Source organism: Rhinopithecus bieti, unplaced genomic scaffold (genome assembly GCF_001698545.2).
Source record: "Rhinopithecus bieti isolate Rb0 unplaced genomic scaffold, ASM169854v2 scaffold_40553, whole genome shotgun sequence".
Taxonomy (NCBI): domain Eukaryota; kingdom Metazoa; phylum Chordata; class Mammalia; order Primates; family Cercopithecidae; genus Rhinopithecus; species Rhinopithecus bieti.
Window position 1 is genome coordinate 197,122 of NW_016816734.1, and position 234 is coordinate 197,355.

Sequence of the window (234 nt, forward strand, 5' to 3'; positions counted from 1 at the left end):
TAAAATAAAATAAAATAAAATAAAAGTAAAGTAAAATACCTAGGAATACATTTAACCAAAGAGGTGAAAGATCTCTACAAGGTAAACTACAAGACACTGCTGAAACAATTCACAGATGACAGAAACATATGGAAAACATCCCTTACTCATGGTTGGGAAGAATCAATATCATTAAAATAGCTATACTGTCCAAAGCAATCTACAGATTCACTGTTATTTCTATCAAACTATCAC